The following is a 22,865-nucleotide window of genomic DNA, read 5'->3' as shown; positions in this document are numbered from 1 at the left end:
AAGTGGAAGGATTCTTGGGGTACATGGAACAGCCCCACTTCTCTATGCTAGGGCTGATGACTCAGCCAAATTTGACAATAAAGTGTCAATTTACTGCTTTTGGCCACTTCCCTCCATGTGCACCTCTAAGTTGAAGACTTTGGTGGGGGAGGAACCTGATCTGAGGAAGGATTTATACATTTCTGAGTCTGTTGCCTCATGCTATCTTAATGCTATCGAAAAACATGCTGAACTCTACCAGTTGAATTTGGGGAAGATTGTGAAGTGAACAGACTCCGGGGACGTTTGTATCAGTCCCCCACAGTGTCATTTTACAGTGAGAAGTGGTGTCCAGAGAAGGGCAGTAACATGCTGAGATTCATACAAGTTAAAAGCAGAACTAGGAGTAGAATCAACTCTTCTGGCTCCTTGTCCCGTGTTTGTTGTTTTTTTATTCTAGAATGCAGCTGGATACCTTAGTTCAAGTTTGATTGAATGACTACTTGTGAAGACTTCTCTGCTCAAGCAATATGCCCTGGCTTGTTCTTTTCCCCCAAATTATGTTCTTCATAACTGAAAGTTCTGAATCTTTAAAAATGGAACCATACCTGGAAAGAGTGGCTAAATTAAGCTGTCTATCACTGAAAGCTTAGGGTGAAGGGGTTTCAACTTCTTGAAAAGGTTAGGTTTTCATAGGTTATGAAAGAAGGAGTGATAGTGAAAACACGAGGGCCTGTGTGGTATGAGTGTGTGGAAAGGGGAGGAGAGGAGGAGGATGGGGACCCTGGAGCCTGGGTTTGCCAACAATGACAACTGACTTGGCCTTCTTAGTGAGTCCGAATATTGCTCTGCAAGACGGGAGACACAAGGTCTAATGGTAAGAGGACATAGTGTGATACTCTTGACAAGAACCTGACTTGTCTGTGTGCTACCTCCACAAGCTGCGTTGGTGACTTCTGCAGGGGAAGGGGAGGCACAAAGATTCCTTGAGTAAGGTATCAATGGAGTCAATGTGGGTGGTGAGTAGGCTAGGCAGCAATAGCTATCCATCATAGACATTTGACTGATTCTAACCCCCTGTAGGATATCGAAGAGACATATAAAGGCTTAAAATCAAATCATGTGTCATGCTGAAGAATAATGGTACTTTCTGTAAGGAGTATGTATATATTTTTAATTTCTGAGTGAATTAAGTGCCTATAAAAGGTGTTGAATTGGCAGGCTAGAAAGCTAGAGTCTTTGATTTATGTCCAGAAGAAAAAAGACGGAGACAGTTGCCTGAATCATTCCTGAGAGCTCAGAGCCAGCCACCCGTACACTCTGCCTTTGTCTCCCTAAGAATTGTGATCCATTGTCCACGTGTTCAGGTCATTCCCACCATTCTGTAGAATAAACTTTCAATTAGGATGACATAAGGGCTAAATGGTAGGGAAATTTAATAAATGAATTTTGAGGTCCCTTACAAATGAATTGTTCTGCAACTATTGTTTGTGGACAGATCCACAGCACTAACACTTGTACATCTTTCTCTAAGTTGAATTTCTATTTTCAAAGTATGTTTGTATATTCTATTTCATAATCTTTTCTTAAAATATTTGCAATCTTTGTTATTGTCATTTTGCTTCGGACTGAGGTGGAGACAACGATACCATGTTAGATCTGGACGTAATCTTAGAGAAGTGATGGGACTAAAAATAGGATGTGGATTTCCTCAAGAGAGAGAAGGGAGAGGCTCCCAGTCGAAACCATGAGGCAGCAGCGAGGTGGGTGGAACCCAGGCTTCCTATCCCTCGTTCTGCTCTTTGAGGTATCAGTTATCATTTTCAGTACAGAGCGCAAAAGAAAATATACACATACACACACAGATGGTGTAATGGTGATAATCATATCACTAACAAAAGTAACACCTTATGAGAGAAGGAAGTAGCAAGATAGATTAGAGGTCCAGAGGTGTGGCCCTTGAGCTGAGGCCGAGCTGGGTTCTCCCCTGAGGCCCCACTCACACACTGCTTTTCTTTACAGGACACTTCAGCTGTGTGAGTGGCAGCTAACCCATTAGTGACCTGAGAGTAAAATAGTGTCATAGGATTAAATGCAGCCTGTAGGTAAAGCCATTAGTACTCAGTTGGCACAGAGTATATATTAATTCTACTAGGAGAGCATTATTTTTCAATCAGGTAGACAAATATAATTATTTTGGGGAGAAGTAGTTTTTAAGTAAACAATTGATTTTACATTAATTTTTGAATTTTATTGGCTCTATCTTTGACTTCTTTTTTGTTTTTGGTTTTTTTTTAGTTAAGAGTAGATTCTTGACTTGATAGATGAATCAGGCGTCAGTACATCTTCCTTACACTTGGTTCAGAAAAGCTTTCTGGGGGTTATGTATTGACAAAATATCAAAATACATTAAAATTGCCTACTAAGACAAGGAAGAAGAAGTGACTCCGGGCAGAACGGTGCTCTCTGCATCTGTCCTTGCAAACAGGAGACCTGTTCCTGGAGGAACAGAGGTTCTAGGGCCCTCAGTGCACAGCTTCCTGTCGCTGTTAATTGAAACGTGCGCACACGGACATGGTTCCTGCCTTCCACAGCAACCCAGAAATACCATCATACAGTCGAAAAGCCTTCTACGGGGAAACTGGCTTTAACAAGTATGTTTGTATTTGATGTTATTAGAAATGAAATGTTTGTAGAAATGTCACTGCACAAGTAAGGCACTTCCATGGGGCAAGGAGGTATGATCCTTAATAACAGCTAAAAGTACAGTTACATGCACGTTAACAAATATATTCTCCCTCCTTCCCTTCCAGTTATGTTTTCTTCATTTACAACACTCTAAATCATGTGTGAAAGTGAAAATACTGAAAATATAACCAGAATTCTAATATGTGTATATTGGTTGTCACAGTATGCTTTGCACACCTTTATTTTTCTTCCCCATCTTACAGATGAGAAAAGTGAGCAGTGAAAAGATCAAGGAGTCAAGGTATGTGTAATCAAACCAGACAGGAAACTCAGGAGGTCTGACCTCAGCCCTCACGCTGCGGTTACTGACTCCAAATGATGTCCTCCCTTTAGAAGAACATTGGTCATATTGCAAGAATATGGAAGTTTATATTTCCTTTAAATGTAATATGGTACTTTATTATGTTTCTCTGTCAAGTTAGAGAGGCGTAAAGACATGTATTCATGAATCAAACCATCAACAAAAATTTATTGGGCCTCAGCTCTGTTCAGGCATTGTGATAGGCTCTGTGTCTTATCCAGACACGGTGAATCCTTGCCATTGAAGGGTCACCATCATTCACTGGATGGATGGTCCAGTACTGATTGCGCGCCTACGGTGAGCCAGACAATTCACAAGTGCTACAGATATGACTATTAGTAAATAGTTGGAGTTTTTCCTAATGTTGCTCACAGTTTAAGTGGGAGACTGACCAGCAGTTATAAACATAGTGGATACTGAATCAATCAAGATAAATCACATTAACTGACACAAAAGAAGAACTCTAGAATCTCAGTAGCTTAAGGCAAAAAAAGAGCTTCTAGGTTTTGTTTTTTAAGCTCATGCTAAGTCTCACGTGGGCGCAGAGGGACCAGTTAGGAGGTCAAAAGGAGAGTTTAGGCAAAAAGTGAGAGGGCCCAAACTAAGGGAACGGCAGGGAGATGGCAACAGAAGTCAGATTCCAGAGACATGTCACACAAGGCACTATGCCAGATGGGGTCTCCACCAGATACTGGTCAATACCAGGACAGCTTTATTAGACATGCTGATTAGGGTGAAAAATAATCGAGAAGACAAGGAAGCATATTCTAAGGGTCAAGCTATGCAGGTAAAAGTAGCAGTAGAAAACAGTAATACTTATAACTCAGTCTAAATAATTATTGATGCTATGCTTTGTGGGAAAAAAATGAACATCCAAAACTCAAACATCAGCTGCTCTTAACGTGGGAGAGACCGAGGCTTTCGATGGATGGACAGCAGTGGAACAGAGAACCAGGAAAAATAAGAAACAAGCTGAGATTCCGCCTTCTTAAAGAAAGGAAAACCATGATAATTCCCGAGATTTTTTTCAGAAAAATACATTCAATTCCATGTGTTAAAAATGTATGGATTGGGGCCGGCCCCATGGCCTAGTGGTTAAGTTCAGTGCATTCCACTTCAGAGACCCAGGTTCAATTTCTGGGCGTGGACTTACACCACTTGTTGGCAGCCAGGCTGTGGCAACGCACATACGAAATAGAGGGAGATTAGCACAGACATTAGCTCAGAATGAATCTTCCTCAGCAAAAAAAAAAAAAGAAGAAGAAGAAGAAGTATGGATAATCTGCAGAAAAATTGAAAGATAATGTATAACTTCCAAACTATTTGAGAAAAACTAAAAAGAATGAAAAGGAAAAGAAAAAATGGACACAGACAACTTTAAAAATACAGCAAAAGATCCGAGAGAGGGCTTAGTAAGCAGCTACAAAGAATTATAAATGGAAAACAAAGAGTTGGATGACCTGAAAAAGTACCAAGGTTTTACTACCAATAAACATAAGTATATTAACTTTATTAAAACAGAGATTCACAGACAGGGGGGGTGTGGAATCTAATTTTAATCTACTTAATTAAGATGCATATAAAATAAAGCAATACAGAAGTTTTAATAACATACCAGGAAAACAATAAAAACAATAAAAAACAACAAAAACAATGATATTAATATCAAAAGGAACAGGAATCCAGGTGGAAAGACTAACCATGAGAAAGAATGGTATTTATAGGGTAAATACTACAATCCACCAAGAAGAAATAGTAGTCGTGAGCTTTAGTGAAACCAACAAAATGGTTACAAAATAAAAACATTTGTGGAAATGGACAATTCCACAATTAAAGTAAAAAATATTAAAACAACTCTCAAAAAAAATGAGAGCACAAATAGGCAAAAAAATGTACTCAGAAGGTTTTAATAACAGAATCAACAGTCTGTAAATAAATGAATAAGACAGATAGATAGGTGATAGATATAGAAATAAGGAAGAGAGAGAGAACTTTGGATTTAAAAAATAGAGAATGCTCATCGTTTTCAAACACAATGGAATTTTCACAAATCAGCTTCCTTCAAGTCAAAAAATCTCAAAATATTTTAATGGTTTGAATGCCAAGAGCTACATTCTCAAATCAAAATACAATAAACTTAGAAATTAACAGAGAAATCAGAGAAATTGCGTGAAAAGAGGAAAATCCTAGTTTAAATAGGAATTCAAATGAAAATTGCAAAATATTTATAAATGAATGAGAATATTATATATTAAATTATATGGAATGTGGCAAAAGAAAATCCATAGCTTTAAATGACATCACCAGACAAGAAGAAACACTAGAAACTCATGTCTGTTAGTAGTATTTCTACAAGTAACAAACAAAAAACCAAATGCAAGTCTTTTAAAAAAGAGAACAAGTTGTTGCTATTGCTGTTTTCCTTTGCTTAGGTCCAGAGATGGGCAGCCACTTGCATTGATTCAGTGGTTAAACAATATCGGGACTGCTTTATCAATGCTTTGACAATTCTGTTAGTCTTTGCTTTCTCTCTCAAGATGTCTGTTGCTTCTCCAGACATTGAATTCACATACCAAGCAGGAAGAAGGAGAAAAGTAGAGTGTATTAGTCTTTGTCCATCCCATTTTTTCAGGAAAGCAAAGGTTTTCTCAAAATTCTAGTAGTTTTCATTGGCCAGAACTAAAGCAAATGGCCAATGTTGGCTACAGGGGAAAATCTGAAAATTAATAGTAGAGTCAATGGAAGAAATGAATAACTATGAAAGGAGAAAGATATAGAAGAAACAACAGTAAGACAGAAAACTCAATCAATAAAAATTAAATCTGGTTATTTGAAAAGACCAATAAAATAGACAAAACTCAAGCTAGTGTGATCAAAGGAAGTATATAATACAAGCAACATTAGAAATAAAAAAGAAGACATGAATTAAAGTTTAAATATTAGGAGAATGCTAGGTATAATTTTAAGCCAATACTTTTGCATATCTAGATGAAATAAAAGATTTCTTAGGATTATGGAATTGGTGACATTGATTCAATAGACAGAAATCCTGAATAGAAGAATAGCCATGAAATACATTTCAAAATACATCTACCAGCATATTAAAAGGATACAATGGAGTCTCATGGTATACAAAATTATATATAGTCAGGGGCCGGCCCTATGGTGTAGTGGTTAAGTTTGGTGCACTCCGCTTCGGTGGCCCGGTTTCACAGGTTCAGATCCTGGGCGAGGACCTACACCCCTCATCAGCCATGCTGTGGTGGTGACCTACACATAAAGTGGAAGAAGATTGGCATTGGCACAGATGTTAGCTCAGGGCTAATCTTCGTCAGCAAAAACAACCACAACCACAACAAAAACTACATACAGTCAAAATTATCTTTTAAAATCTCTTAGTAGTCTAGCATAACCAATTTTTTTCCTCCAGAATTGGAAGAGTTCACTGGCTTTTTAGAGATGGATCAAAAATGAAGCTACTTGTTCAAATTTAGAGGCATGTTGCATGAAAACATTATCTTCAGGCATTAGAATCACACTCATCTATATGAAATACACAGAAGAATAGAAACCAATTGAAAAACAACATACTTACAAACTCCCATCTCATTCTTCCTCTGGGTTTGGGATACTCTGGAATACAGTGTTTAGAACAAGATTTGTGTACCTGCAGGAATTTAGTTTATAATAAAGATGGTATTTTAAGTCAATAGGGAAGGAATTGACTATCAAATTAATGGCATTAGTAAAATGATAATTGTCTATCCAAAAGGAAGAGAAAGAGAGACCTTTCCTTTCGTGATCTTGTACAAAAAAATTAATTGAAGATAGGATGAAGAGCTTAAGGTAAAGAACAAAATTCTTAAAGTCTTTAGAGAAAATATCAGAGAATATATTTTTAATTTGTATATCAGAAGGCTTTCCTAAGTAAGATACAAAACCTAGAATTTATAAAGAAAGAGATTGACAGGTTTTTCTGTACAAAAATTATAAATGTCTGCATGACAAAAGACTCCATAAACAAAGTTAAGACAAGTAAAAGAAATGTTGGTGCAGTGGAATAATATTTTGATGTAACTGATTTTTCCCTAACTTCCTATTATCCTGCCACCTTTCCCCACAATCGCCCTCTCCACATTTTGGCAGCAGCAAGGGTATTCTATGTTCGTCGCCTCAGAGACTAGAGGATGAAGTAAATGCAGAGAACAAAGGAGTCAGTTCTCAGTGTTTGAATTTCAAAAGCCCAGGACATGGCAAAGAAAAAGTATTTGGAAAACATGTTTGTAACCTTCTCAATCTCTAGATTTGACTGTCTCGCTTCTCAATCAAGTTTCTATTGGCTTTGGGAAAAAAGAGGGGTTGAAGGGAAATAAAGGGAACTGAGAAACTGGAGGGTGCTTGAGAAAAACATCCTGCTTCCAGCCCCCTGCCACAGGCTGAGCCTGGTGTTGCAAGGGGCAATGTGTGTGTGTGTGTGTGTGTGTGTGTGTGTGTGTGAGGGGGTTGCTAGTGACAGAAAACTCAGAAACAAAGAGTCTTACATGTCTTTTTCCAAGTGGAGCCCAGGTACAAGCAAGGCCCCAATGTAACCCAGCCCATGTTGTGGGAGAGAGAGCAGAGTGAAAATACCTGTGTGGTATGTCCAGGAGGACAGGCTTGACATGTTCTCATAGATAACTCTCATGCCCAACGGGAGCAAAAACAGTCAAGTTATCCCAGAGCATCAGATAATGGCTGAAGTAGCAAGTAAAGTCACCTTGAATGGGAACAAAGGATGATTCAGCTTTAAATTTGGATCAACAGCCAGAGGATATAAAGTATTTCTCAGGGGCGGCAGTGTAGACAAAAGATGACTGAGGACCAGATGAATCATGCCACCAACACCTTAGTACTCTTATGCCGCAGGAACTTGGCCCCAACTCAAGGAAAGGGGCGATGATGGTTGGGTCTGAGATTCAGCTTCTGCCATCTAGTGGAAAGGGTTGAAATCAAATTAAGGTAGAGAAAAATGAGGCGAGTTTCACTTCTAGCTTGTGAAGGTCCGAATCCCATTATTTTTGCAATATTTGTTTGGTATCCAGATATCTAAGGTACTCCTAGGAATCATTACGGTAAAGACAGGCAGCCTGCCAAGGGGCAGATTCTCTGGGAAGCTGACTCTGAGGTGGAGTATACATGAGAGGTGCTTAGGCTATCAACACCTAAAGTGGCTGACAACCCTCCCATGGTTGGGCAGTGCATCCCAGTATAAAATCAGGCAAATAGGGGCCAGCTTGCTGGCACAGCGGTTAAGTTGCACATTCCATTTTGGCAGCCCGGGGTTTGCCACTTCGGATCCCAGGTACAGACATGACACCACTTGTCAAACCATGCTGTGGCAGGCATCCCACATATAAAATAGAGGAAGATGGTCATGGATGTTAGCTCAGGGCCAGTCTTCCTCAGCAAAAAAGATGAGGATTGGCAGCAATGTTAGTTCAAGGCTAATCTTCCTTAAAAAAACCCCCCAAACACCCCAGGCAAATAGACAATGCATAGAAAGGAAATACAAAAAACAAACAAATAAGTGTATGAGAAAATCTTCAAGCTTACTAGTAAGCAGAGATATTCAATTTTAAATAATAATGAGTTTCTCCACTCCACCCCCTGCCATAGATTGGTAATATTTTAAAAATATTGATAATGTGAAGAGTTGTTGAGGGTGCAAGAAAAGAGCATTTTCACACACTGTTGGGCAGTGTCAATCAACATTTTAAATGTACATTCCCCTTTGGTCAACAATTCTACATTTTGGTTCTCTACTCTGAAGAAATATGCAGGGGTACAATGAACTATTTACAAGTACAACCATTGGCCTTGTCTGGAACAATGGAAATGAGGACCACTGAGATAACTCATTAGGACGGATATTTTGAAGTACATTTTTGTTCTTTCATTCTACAGAATTCTATACAATTGTTTAAAAGAATAGGGTATAGGTACACATACCAAAGGATTCTGAATGATATTATTACATGAAGCAAATCAAAGAACAATGAGTGCAGTATCCCATGCACTGATAAAAGATAAATACACCTGTGCATGTATCTTGAGAGGGGAATGCAGGTGAACCAATGGGCAGACAGTGCTCATCTTGGGAGCGGGGGGAAGGGAGGGAGAGTAGTGACCTTCTTATTTCACTTTGCATATTTCTGTATTCATTTATTCTTTTGAAAATATGACCATGAAATATTTGTATAATAAAAATAATAAAAGAGCTGAGAAATTCACATGAAAAAATTAGATAGAAAGTATTTTGCTTTTATTTGGGTTATTTAAAAAAAACAAATCTGGAGTTTTGTGTTATTTATTACCCTCCGCACTTGCTCCAAGCTCCTGACTCATCAGGACGTCCTTCCCAGAGCTGAGCATGGTGCACGGAAGATGAAATCCGCTTCTCTCCTTCGTCCTCGGGGAGCCATCTCCTGACTGCTGGGGAGGGCAGGCAGATGAAAGGCAGCGGCACACGGCGGGGCAGGGGAAGCCGAGGGCTGAGGAGCCGTTCGATAATTCCCAGAAAGATGGCAGGCCTGGTGGGCCTGAGAGAAAGGAAACAAACAGGCAAAAGCGCCTGAGCAGAGCCATTGGGAATCCCACATGTTGCTTCCACTGAGGACTGTGTCCTTTGTCAGGAATTCTTTACAAACATGTCTGCACCCCCCTTTTCCAACTCAACCCTAAGCTACTGAAGGACGGAGTTTCTATTTTATCTTTTATATGCCCAGTACGTATGCTGAGCACAGGATATCACACATAATAAATTCACTAATTGTGTGTGAATAGATTGATCTGTCCCAACGTTGCCTCTGTTGGCTGAACCCTCCCAGGGCACGGGCACCACATGACAAGGTAAGAGCAAGACAAGGGACTCCCCCATTGGAAACACCTGTTAGAAGGTCATGTAGCAAAGATAAAGAGACTGCCATTCTTCATGATCTTGTGTTCCAGCGGCACTGAATTCATTTTGAGAAGCAGTGGTATGAAAAGGATGCATCTATAAGGTGAGAGGGTGTCTCTCTGATCCACAGTCAGGGAAAACTTACCGCAGGAGCTTAGTGTGAGAGACAGCAGGTGTTTGAGGAAGTTGGCATGCGTTCTATGTGGAAAGGGCGCCTCACAGGCACTCTTTGAGGCGTGAATGGGGAATGACGTGAGTGGCAGAAAGAGACGAGATGGACAAAAAGACATTTTGCTGAGCTTTTGCAAAAACAGAAAAGTTAGTAGAGGAATAGGACAAAGAATGAAGTCCAGGCCACAGTAGTTGGCTCTGATAGAAGATGTGATGCGGAGACAAGAAAATGTTGGAGAGAAGCAGATGGTGGGTACCAGTTAAATATTAGGGCGAGATTTTAGCCCTGGCATGGCGAGTCTGAATAATAAGAGGCATTTGATTGAGAGGCAAAGATGAGACACCCAAAGGATGATTGGGCCCTTGGAGAAATGCCCAGGACTATCTATGCACGTACCGCATCCTGGATGAATCTTATCCAAACCCACTCCCTGGCTGTTTGGATGTACGGTGGGTTTTATTCAGAGTTGCTGAATAAGGCCCTACTCACGCCTGAGAAACTCCCTGATTGTATTCCTGGCTGCTCGGAGAAAGCACTGGGCTCTTCCAGCCCTCTATGCCATTCACTAAGTGGTTCTTTCTCTCTTATCAGTGAAACCTGGTAGCCTGGGAAAAAAGAATATTTTTTACATGGGCCATCTATTTACAACTATTAGTTCCAGGTACCAGGAAATTGCTTAAGTCTCCTAAAAATGCTCTTGGATAAAAGATAGGCAGCTTCTACCCCAATGCTTCCTTCTGCAAGCAGCCACTCTAGAGTTTAAGCTCCCTGGGGACAGGGGCACTGGTGCTTCTTCTTGTGCTCCAGTCACTAACACAGCACCTGGGAGGCAGTCGTGTTTTTTAATTGGTCTGAACTCTCTCTGCTTCTTTATCATTCTGCTCCCCGACTTAGAATGGCCTCCTCCACAAGTTATCACTTTGCACCGGTCAGCTTGCATGGGACATTTCTCACGATCTCTCCTCTCCTGGATTCCCTGTGACCATCATTGTCTAAATCAAACTTTTGGAATGCCATCTTCCATTGTATTGTATCAGTCCCTTATTATTTCATGTGAAGTCTTGTGCTCCTCGATAACTATGTGACCTACATGGAGTCAATTAGCCTCACTGAACCTGTTGCCTCACCCAGAAAATGAAAAGAAAAACGACCCCCAAAACATATGTCACGGGATTTTTGCTGAGATTAAAAGAGATAAAATGCAAGAGCCCAGCAGAGTGCCTGGCCGAGGGTAGGAGCTTGGAAGTGTCAGCTCCCTCTCGCTTCCCTGGACGAGGTCCTCGGTTCAGGGAACATTTGGTAAACCTCTCTGCATCCCACGATGCCTTGCACAGTGCTCAGCACAAAGCAGGAAATGAGAGAATTGTGGAATTTCAAGTTAAAGAGGGACTTAAAGGTCATAGACACCAAAGGCTTTCAAATTTTTTATAGCAATCCACATTTTACATCAGGACACACTGTGTGTGTGTGTGTGTGTGTGTGTGTGTGTGTATACTAAAAATTTTTACTCTATTCTACTCCATTCTTTTAAAAAAATGCTGACCATGATCCAATAAATTGATTTTGTGACCCATGATGTAGCATGACTTATGGTTAGAAAATAGTTATCTAGATTCTGGATCAACCACCCAGGAGATGTACATACCCTCTCGACACTGTCCATTCCATAGTGACTGTCCAGCATCCATCTACTTAGATAAAAAATACTCCATACTAAACAGCATTTTCTGAATAGAATTTTGAGGCACGAAATATAAAGTAATGCTGAGGCCACAGAAGATGCTGTCAGAGCACCTACCCTACACTGCTGTGTGCCTGCGCAAACAGCATCGGAGCAGGCCCCTCCACTCCCACAGAGGAGGCGCTGGTTTGGCCTCTCAATTATGCACGTCTCTTTTGCCAGGGTTCTGGCTAAATGAAGTGGCTGAAGCAAGAATAGCCATAAATTTATAAGTGCAGGCGAGGGGGCACCTCCAGTCCTCACTCCATGATGCGTTCCAGATGCACTCTTTGTCGTTTCTCAGGCACTCCTGCTCTTAAACTCTGTCGGCATGTGTGTGGGTAGCTGGGGTACATTCATCACTGACAATGCTTCCTGCTGGCTGAGAAGTGGGAGCTGCCCCATGCAGGGGGACTGGGTAGGAAAGGTGGGCTCTAGTTTCTCTGGAGCAAAAGCCCCCCTAGGAGGCCTTGGAGACAGAGGTGCCCATTTGCCTCCAGACCAGAAAGGAGAAATCTTTCCAGCAAAGATATTCAGCTTTCACACAACATAACCCAGGCTAGTCTCCAAAACATCCCTGAACCCTGCCTGAGGTGTGGCGACACGGCGCTCTCCTCTATTGTGATTTATTTTAATTTTCTTCCTAAGAGTCCCTCCTACCCTCCTTCCTCTTCTTATAAAGATGCCAAGCTTGTTGGATTAGGGACCCATCCTTATGACCTCATTTAACCTTATCATCTCCTTAAGGCCCTGTCTCCAAAGACAGTGGCATTTGAGGTTAGGGCTTCAACTATGAATTTTGAGGGGACATAGTTCAGTCCATAACAGTGGAATTTACTATTTTTTGTGTCAGGACCAAGAAATGCACCCCAGGTGGGTCTCTCACAGCACCTGTTACTGCTGCTAGTAATGTATCGGGGACAGAAGAGACCTACGAGATTAACCCTTGATCAGGCCAGGATGTGGCTTCAGGAGGAGATGCTCAATTTAAGTTCCAGCCCATGTTAATGTAAATGCCAAATAGGATTTTGATTGGACTGAATCATGGCAACCTGTGATTTGTTTAACACTCATTTTACTCAAAATTTTAAGCATTATTTGTGGAAAGCAATGGGAAGATCTAACTTTATAACTGCCCTGGGCCCTAGAACAGCTTAACACAGCCCTGATAGAGAGACATGCGGCCGACGTCAGACACTGTGAAGGAGAAGGCTGAGTTAATGAATGCTTCCCTTACACTCTGAGAGCTCACGTTTTCTTTTATTCATGTCTGTGTTTCCTGGCTGGGTGCACTGACGACAGGGAATCAGGGCTGCTGGGACACATCTGGCTCCTGTATGATCCTCTTCTGATTGACTTAATCCACCCGATCGCCAGAATATTGAGCTTTGTTTAAAGGTGGAGACTTCAAAAGGAGCCTCCTCACTTTCCAGCTACTTATTAGGCTCCACACACACAGTTCTAACAACCAGCTCTCCCTGGTCTGGGAGGAAGTGACAAAGGAGAAGGCCAGAGCAATTGAACAAGAAAAAGAAATAAAAGGGATCCAGATGGGAAAGGAAGAAGTGAAACTGTCACTATTTGCAGATGACATGATTTTATATACAGAAAACTCTTAAGAATCCACTAAAAATCGTTTAGAAATAATAAAGAATACAGTCAAGTTGCAGGATACAAAATCAATGTATAAAAATTAGTTGCGTTTCTGAACACTAACAACGAAGTAGCAGAAAGAGAAACTAAGAATACACTCTCACTTATAATTGCAGCAAAAAGAATAAAATACCTAGGAATAAATTTAACCAAAGAGGTGAATGATCTGTACACTGAAAGCTATAAAACATTGTTGAAAGAAATTGAAGATGACACAAAGAAATGGAAAGATATTCTGTGCTCTTGGATTGGAAGAATTAACATAGTTAAAATGTCCATACTTCCTAAAGCAATCTATAGATTCAATGCACTCCCCATCAAAGTTCCAACAACACTTTTCACAGAAATAGAACAAAGAATGCCAAAATTTATATGGAACTAATTTTCAACAAAGGAGCCAAGAACAGAAAGTCTCCTCAATAAACAGTTTTGGCAAAACTGGACAGCCACAGGCAAAAGAATGAAAGTAGACTATTATCTTACACCATACACAAAAATTAACTCAAAATGGATTAAAGACTTGAACGTAAGACCTGGAACCATAAAACTTCTAGAAGAAAACATAGGCAGTATGCTCTTTGACATCAGTCTTAGCAGCATATTTTCAAGTACCGTATCTAACTGGGCAAGGGAAACAATAGAAAAAATAAGGAAATGGGACTACATCAAACTAAAAAAACTTCTGCACAGCAAAGGAAACCAACAACAAGACCAAGAGTCAACTTAACAATTGGGAGAAGATATTTGCAAACCATGTATCTGATAAGGGGTTAATATCCAAACTATACAAAGAACTCAAACATCTCAACAACAAAAAAAACAACAACCCAATTAAAAAATGGCCAAAAGATCTGATCAGACATTTCTCCAAAGAAGATATACAGAGGGGGACAGGCACATGAAAAGATGTTCAACGTCATTAACTATCAGGGAAACGCAAATCAAAACTACAGTGAAATATCACCTCATTCTGGTCAGAATGACTGTAATTAACAAGACAGGAAACAAGTGTTGGAGAGGATGTGGTGAGAAAGGAGCCCTGGTACACTGCTGGTGGGAGTGCAAACTGGTGCAGCCACTATGGAAAATAGTATGGAGATTCCTCAAAAAATTAAAAATAGAACTACCGTTATTCCACTGCTGGGTATTTATCCAAAAAACATGAAAGCAGGAATATGTAAAGATACGTGTACCCCTATGTTCACTACAGCATTACTCACAATAGCCAAGACTTGGAAGCAGCCTAGGTGCCCATGAAGGGATGAATGGATAAAGAAGATGTGGTATTTATACACAGTGGAATACTACTCAGCCATAGAAAATGATGAAATCTGACCATTTGTGACAACATGCTAAGTATTATGTATTATGCTAAGTGAAATAAGTCAGAGGGAGAAAGTCAAATACCATATGATCTCATTCATAAGTAGAAGATAAAAACAATGACAAACACATAGCAACAGAGATTGGATTGGTGGTTACCTAAGGGAAGGGGGGAGGGAGGAAGATAAAAGGGGTGATTAGGCACATGTGCGTGGGTATGGACGGTAATTAGTCTCTGAGTGGTGACCATGACGTAATCTACACAGGAATCAAGATATAGTGATGTACACCTGAAATTTATACAGTATCATAAACCAATGTCACCACAATAAAAAATAATTTCTAAAAAGAGGAGGCTCCTCACTGTCCAGCTGCTTATTAGGATCTGCACACACAGTTCTAACAATTAGCTCACCCCAGTCTGGGAGGAAGTGGCAAAGAAGAGGGTTGGGAGGGTAAGGAGATTTTTGAAGGCTGGGGTGTCATTCAACCAACTGATTTCCTTTTTAAGTCTCAACTCCAAATCTGCCTTTGCCCTGATCTGTGTTCCAGCTACTCAGATGTCCCCTCTGCTTCGGAGAGCTCCCTTCCCCCTTCCTCCTCCCCAACCTCCTCTCCTCCACCACACTGCTGCTCCACCTTCCTCCCCATACTTACTTTGCCTAGACGTTAATATCTGTCTTTCAAGCAAGGACTCAGGGTCTCTAGCCCAAGAAACTTGCCCAGCTCTCCTCAGGCTTGACTGGGTGCATTTCCCTTGTATTTCCATGTATTCTACATATTCCTGTTTTCTATGTGTTCTGGGCTTCTTTCCATTGCAGCGCTTACCACTTACCACATTTTATTGTGATCATCAGCTTACTGACCTCTCGCCCCCGATCAACTGTGAACAGTTTAAAATCAGAGTTCATGTCTCATTTATCCTTGTATGTTGCGTGCCTAACATAGTACTTGATATTTAATTAGTGTGTAATAAGTGAATGAATTATGAATAAATGAATGAATTATATTTTTCCTTGATCTCTATTTTTCCATAAGAAATTGAGCATAGCACTTTGATCCAGTGGAGAAGTTCTGGGGGGCAGTGTGTGTGTGTGCGTGTGTGTGTATGTTGCTGTTGTGGGGATAGAAGAAAGAAAGGCTGTCTTCCTTGGAAGTAACTGAGGCATCCCTGGAGATAAATTTTCCAGATGAAATCTGGAGATAGATTGACCAACCATCCTGGTTTCCCTCAGACTGAGTGGTTTTTTGGGACATGGGAATTTCACTGCTAAAACCAAGGTTGTCCTGGGCAAACTGGGATGATGGTCCTACCTGGAGATCACCTGATTCTCCACCCATAAGGCTTCATGGTAATCACCCCCCTGAGTCTTTGGCTCTAAGGCCCTCCGTAACTCAGTCATATGGACCAAGCTACATCTGATTCAGCTTTGGCAGATAAGGAGCTTACCATGCCTTGCTAAGAATTTTCCAGTCATCTAGATGCCTAAAGTGGATGTGTCTTTGACATTTTTCCCCCTCAAGTTCCCTTGCCCAGGGTCACCCTGTTCTCCTTTCTTTCTAGCCCATTATCCATTCTCCTCTTCTAGCAATAGAACACCCCATGAATTTTAGAGATGAGAGAACTGGAGTAGCTGCCTTGGACTCAGAGGCACAGCCACATGTTGGTGATGGCAGAGTTTTTCCATGGACTCTGTGCCACTTACCTCTGGACCATTAGGTAAGAGAGGAATAAACTTCTCTTTTGTTTAAAGCACTATAATTTGCACTCACTTTATTATAGAGATTAGTGTCTACTCTAAATAATATATTAGCCAAACAGTATTTTTATCTGCAGAGCTCATGATCATCCACCTGTTGAAAAAACAGAAATTTCCCACCCCAGAGAGTCATGGAAACCGATAATAACAAAATCAACAATAACCACTACTGCCATTTGGTGAGCACTTACTTAGTGCCAGATGGGACCTCCATGCAAATCCTTTAGTGTACATTAGCTTGTTTTATCCCTACAATAGCCTCTGTGGTGAGTTTTGTTTTTTCTCTTTTGTATATGAGAAAAACAAAGCTGAAATATGATGTCATTGGTCCAAGTCATATGCCCAATAGTGGCGAGTCAGGATTTGAATTTTGACCAGTCTTTCAAACATAGAGAATCTAAGTAATTTTTCCCAATGTCTAATTCCTTAGACACTTAAAAGTTAATCAGAGATCAAATAAACCTCTCTCTTCCCCCAGTCTCCTGCCAAGACAAGCATCTTGACCTCCACATTACCCACCCTCTCTGCAAGACCCTTCAGTCTCTCCCGCCACTCATCTATTTTCTAAACAACCACCAGAGCTGTGTGTGCAAATCCATATGTTATTCATCAACATAAAAGCTTTTAAAGGCACCCCATTGCCTCCTGCAGCTGTTCTTAGCAAGATGAGGATCAAGTTAAAAGGGAATATTGAAATCATGTCTACTATTAAAAAAATTCCCAGATGAATGTAATAGCTCCCATTTCTCCTGTACCCTGCTCACACCTACATTGTAGGTGTGAACCTCTAGTCTAAAAAGAAAACCAAATGAGCAAACAAACAGCAAAATAGAATACCAATATTTATTGAACACTTATTCTAAACAGGCAATATGCAGTATCATATGTCATCTGATTTATTCTCTTAAATATACTGGCTGCATTTGCATATCTTATCTCATTCAATCCTCATAAATGTTCCATGAGAAAGATGTTATTATTATCCCTAGTTTAAAAGTGAGAAAACGGATACTTAGAGAGAATAATTCACCGAAGATCATACACTAGTAAGTTTCAGAGTCCAAATTTTATCTAGGTCTTGATTCCAAATCCAGAGCCTTTTCCATAACAACAATCCCTAATATGGTATGTAAGACCCTTCTCCATCTGGGATTAACCACATCTTCTGTCTAGTCATCTCATTTAGCTCCTTCTTACATAGGGCTCCTTGCATACCTCCATTCATTAGGTTGTGCAACTCATTGTGACTGGAACTCTCAACTTCATTGTCCTAAGGGCTGTTTCCTCCTCCTTCCCAGTCTGCAGTTCCCTCTTGTCTTCATTCCTTTTCTCATCCAGATAAGACTCCGTGGTCTAATACTCCAGCATGCTACTGCCAAGTTCCCAAAATATCCTTGCTCCCTTTCCTTCCATTAGATTGACCTGGAAAGAGCTTCACCCCTAGAGGCATCCAAATGTTATTCTCCCCTCCTACTTGAGAGCTGCTAAGACCCTCTGGAGAAAATCACAACTCATAAACTATTTCGTGGTCTCCACCCTGCACTCGGCCCCTAACATTGTGTGGTGATGTTTCTGTCTTTCCTGAGACACCTCTCTTCCCCAATGTCACACTCTCTTCTCCTCCTCAGCAAATGACCTTGCCTCCTATTTCACTGGAAAAAAAAAAAAAAGGAAGTCATCATCCATTCATCCACTCATTCAACAAGTATTTATCGAGCCCCTTCTACAAGCCAGGGACACTGGTGTGTACTACGGAAGCAGGAGTAAACACAGGAGACAAAAATCCCTGACTTCGTAGAGCTTACGCTCTGGTGGAAAGTGACAGCAGCAAACAAGTGAACAAGTTCACTACTATAGAGTATGTCTGATAGCGAAGTTGTCACGGAGAACAACAGAGATGGGGCAGAGAAGGGGCAAGCTGACACTGTAAGCAGATGGTAAAGAGACGCTTCACTGATAAGGTGATATCTGAGTAGAGATTCCAAAGGAACCTCAACCTGAACATGTCTCTGGCTCTTGTCCTTTGCCTACAAACATCTTTGTATTCGCACCCACCTGTGCTTCCACCACGGCAGTCATGGTCTCCACCTGCTGTCGTTCCTCAAAGCTCTGCATTGCATTTCCTTCCTCCTTCCTCCTCAGATGCTTCCTTCCCTCAATTATATCTTCAGCCTCTCTTTTCTTTGCCAGGCCTTTCCAACTGCCATTTAAATATGTCATGTTAAAAAAAGAAATCATAAAGCAAAATCCCTTCCTCATCTTTTGTGTTAGTTTTCTAGGACTATTGCAACAAAGTACCACAGACTCAGTGGCATAAAACAACAGAAATTTATTATCTCATAGTTCTAGAGGCCGGAAGTCCAAAATCAAGGTGTCGGCAGTGCCATGCTCCCTCCGAAGGCATGAGGGAAGGGTCTGCTCCAGCTCTCTCTCCTGGCTTCTGGTCGTTCCTTGGCTTGTGGTAGTTTAACTCCAACATCCACATGGCATTCTGTGTGCATGTCTCTCTCCAAATTTCCTTTTTCATAAGGACATCAGACATATTAGATTAGGGTCCCTTGTATTCCAGAACAGCCTCATCTTAGCTAATTACATCGACAATGATCCCATTTCCAATAAAGTTACATTTGAAGGTGCTAGGGGTTAGGATTCCAACATGTGAACTTTAGGGGACACAAGTCAACCCACAATAAACTTACACGCACCTAGGGTTTGACCTCTGTCTTGCATCCTGCTTCACAGCCATGGTTCCTAAAATAAAAGGTTTCTGCACTATTTCTATTTCATTTTTAACACTGTTTTCTTTCCATTTTATAGACTTTCACTCTAATCTGTTCCCGAGGCTTCAATTACCATCTCTATCCTAATGACTCCCAAATCTCTACCTCTAGCCAGATCTCTCTCCTGAGCTCCAGACCCAAATACCCAATGTTTGAAGGATATCTTCATTTAGACACCTCTGAGGCACCTAATATTCTATATGCCCCAAATCTCCCCACACCCACTCCTAAACCTAATCCTTGTACTATTTCCCAAGTGGAGAGAATGGCATCACCGTTTGTTCTTTGCTCCCCCGGACACCTGGAAGTCCTCCATCTTTCCTACCTGTGCTTTGCCCCTCATCAGCTGCCAGTGTCTTGATCCCAGCCCCTGAGTGTCTCCACTCTGCATCCTCTCCTCTCTACTGACCCCGATTCTCACACCTTCATGCAAAAGCCTCTTAAGTGCCTTCCTTATTTCAAGTTTTCTTTCTCTCTGCAGTCAGTCCTCCAACTGCAGCCGGAATGATCTCTTTCAAGTGCCAAGTTACATCTCCCACCCCACCTTAAATCCCTTTGGTGACCATGGCCCAAAAGATAAAGTCCACATTGCTGACACAGCACGGAAAACCCTTCATGAGATGGTTTTTCTTACCTCTCCAGTCTTCTCTCTCACTAATCTGCTTCCCAATCTACACTCCACACTCTCCTTTTTACACACAAAAGCTCATAATTAAGCTCAGCTGTACTGAGTTATTGCCAGATTCTCTTGACTATATCACACTAGCTCTTATATTTGGGCCTTTACATCGGTGTTCCTACTTCCTGGATTATCCTTCTCCTTCCAACTTTTCTCTACTCAGGACTCCAACTTGGATGCGCCTCTTCCTGCAGGCAGTCTTTGCTGACCATCGCCCAAGGGGTGCTTTTGAACTTCTCCAATGTCTTCTCACCTTGGTCTCTGCTTACCTCCACTAGACGAGGGTCTCAGTTAGATTGCACTAGGTCACACTGCATAACAAGCAACTCCAAAGTCTCAGTAGCTTGCAGCAAAACCCAAAAGATGTCTTTTTGATGGTGCATGCCTGCAGATAAGAGCTGGCTGATGAGCCTCTGCTTCAGGGTGTGGGTCAGATCCAGGTCTGCTCCAGGTAGCCTATCTTGCAGGACCCATGCTTACGGGGCAGTCCCCTTCAGAGACAAGCCGTTCTCATGGCAGACGGCATAGGAACACAAGAGGCTGAATAGAACAATCCAGTAGAATGTAAGCTTCCTCACAGGACATGGTGTGGGCCACATACACTCACTTCAACAGGCCAGAGCAAGCTACATGGCCAAGCCTAACATCAAGGAGGCAGGAAAGTATATTCCTCTCTCAGGCAGGCAGGGCAAGAATGGGTAGGTGTAATACTCCTACAGGAGAGGAAACTCATCATTGTAAACAATTTTACAATCTACCACAAGCCTTAGATTCAAATGCCTTTTCATCTGTCTGTTTCTCCCAGTAAAATGTAAGCTCCTTTAGGGCAAAATGATTTTGCATCATTTTATTCCCAATGCTTTATCTAACATCTGGCATGTTATAGGTGCTCAGTAGATGTGGGTTAAGTAAATACACACTTACATATCACTTCTTATGTGTTCTCCCGATGCTATAGGCTAAGAGAGTCACTTCTTTCTTTGTGCTTTCATAGAATGATAACTGAAGTCTATTCTACCCCTTATGACATTATACGTTTTCTTTATTATGTGTGAATTTTTCCCTTCTGGGCTAGACCTACAATGGCAGGGGCATCCTCTTGTTTCCAGCACCTAAAACAATACCTGGAAAAGAGGCATTCAATAAATGTTTGAATAATTTAATCAGATGGTTCTCTCTGTTTAAATCAGCATGTGTTTGTTGATTACTTCCTAGGTCCCAGGTGTTCTGGCTCTAACAATTGGGATTAGAAGCTAGGAAGTGTCAAAGTCCTGTGAGGTCAAAAGAGAGGGAGAGGCAAGGAATGAGAACATGACTATGGCCCTGTTTGGAAGAGCTATACCTGCTTCCCATCAGACAGCCTCAGTGCCACTCCATTAGCCCGTGCTCATCCCCACCCACCCGCCTGTGCCTCTCCCCCCAACAGCATGGCTGTGATCTAATCTTCCCATCCAGTTGATTGCTTTGCACAGCTCAGCTCACCAAGCACATTTGTGTTTATTGTGCAATTAGTGCTGAGTACACTGAACAAGGTAATGATATGCAGTAAAGGCCAAGAGATGACACCCTGGCTCTGTGCATTGCTTAATACCTCAGGAGGATGAGGCGTCCCTCTGCCTCTCTCTGAAGCCCAGGCACATTAGATAGTCAAGTCTGAATCATAGATCCGAAGAAGGAGCCCAGTGGAACACAGCCTGAGGAGCACTTCAGAGGCAAACCTGGTAACTGGCAGCACCAATGATTTGGAGCAAAGAGCATTGTTTTCCATGGAAAGATAGCCAATAAGGAATTCAGTGTTTGCGAATAATCTGATATGATCTTCCAGACACTGAGTATGAGGCAGACAGAGGCTGGGTCCTGAACATGTTGGTCTTAAATTTAGGGAAAAATAGGAATTTGGAACAATGTAAATGGGAAGGAGAGCCTGAAAAAATTCCTTCCTATCACGGATCAGGCTCAGACATCTTCTTCCTCCAGCTAGAGGCAAAGATCCTCCTGTGACTAGACCATTAGGCAGAGTTTTCAAGGACTCAGGCCACTGCTGTCCTCTCCATACCTGGATGAAGTACAGTTTACAACTCCCATTCCCACCAAACAATAAATATTAACTCCTACCAAAACAGCCACCCACCCTACCACCTTTTTTATATATGTATTGAAAAGGCGGATTCAAACATCTCCCTTCCTATTCTTCCTCCAGCCAAGCCTCCTCTTTACAGAATGCATCAGTAGCTGCCGGGGACAGAAGGATCAGCAATAAGCACTCATTCATTCATTCGCTTGTCAATTCATTTCACAAATAACTGAGACATATATTAGCTGCCAGGCATAGGGGATACATCTTTGAATAAAATAAACCATCTCTGTCGTTGTGAAACTCACAATCTAGTGGGAGAGAGAAACATTAAAGAAATAAACAAATATATAAATATGGATTGTGATAAGTGTTTTGAACACTTCTTTCTTCTTTTACAACAGGAATCTTTCCGATTTGAAGGCTTTGCAAGAATTATAGGTGGGTTTCTGGGGATCCATGAATTCCTTATTGTTTTATGCAAAATATCCTTTGTATGTGGGTATATATATATTTTTTTTTCTGAAAAGTATCCGCGGCTTTCATCAAAATCTCAAAAAAGTCTATGATCTCATAAAAGTTAAGAACTGATGCTTTACAGCTACACCAGACAGGACTTTATGTTTTTCAGGCCACCTCCCAGAATTGATTAAATTCATTCATGTTTATGGATGGCACTGAAGCAACCATGTCAGAAAAGTAGAGCTAGCAAGACCCACGTTGTCTCCTGCACAGGCGC

The sequence above is a fragment of the Equus quagga genome, chromosome 14, assembly GCF_021613505.1.
Source record: "Equus quagga isolate Etosha38 chromosome 14, UCLA_HA_Equagga_1.0, whole genome shotgun sequence".
NCBI classification, from domain to species: Eukaryota; Metazoa; Chordata; class Mammalia; order Perissodactyla; family Equidae; genus Equus; species Equus quagga.
Note: the sequence above shows the minus strand (reverse complement) of the source record.